A 398-nucleotide genomic window follows, 5' to 3' on the forward strand; every position below is an offset into this window, starting at 1 on the left:
ACTTGTTATTATATATATTTTTTTACAGATGAAAGAATTGTGTATATATACAGAAATTACTGTTTAAGAAATTGTAGTGTGAATTTAAACTTATTAATCAGCTGTTATACAGGCTAAACTACTTTTCTTTACAAGCATAAAATCACAGTAATCAAAAAATACAAACAATTCAGTTGGTGAAATCCAGGAAATTAAGAAATGTGCAAAAGCTATGATAGGTTTAGCATAGTGTTATAGAGAATTGTAATCCTTGTAAAATATACCTCATTCTATATTGCCTTAAACTATTATACTGAAACTGTCATAAATCTTGCCATAAAAAGCCACGATGACCTTAACAAAAAAAATGCATGAATTCAAGTAGTTTCAATGACATATCTTCATATTCTCCTCGGCTC

The 398-nt window shown here is 27.9% G+C and overlaps 1 protein-coding gene across 1 annotated transcript in view; it reads right to left on the reverse strand.

The window, feature by feature from the left end:
• LOC119591269 (protein tramtrack, beta isoform-like) overlaps window positions 1-398 on the reverse strand; it is a gene marked incomplete in the record, with an annotated part of 11,623 nt that overhangs the window by 3,611 nt on the left and 7,614 nt on the right.

Source organism: Penaeus monodon, chromosome 28 (genome assembly GCF_015228065.2).
Source record: "Penaeus monodon isolate SGIC_2016 chromosome 28, NSTDA_Pmon_1, whole genome shotgun sequence".
NCBI lineage: Eukaryota > Metazoa > Arthropoda > Malacostraca > Decapoda > Penaeidae > Penaeus > Penaeus monodon.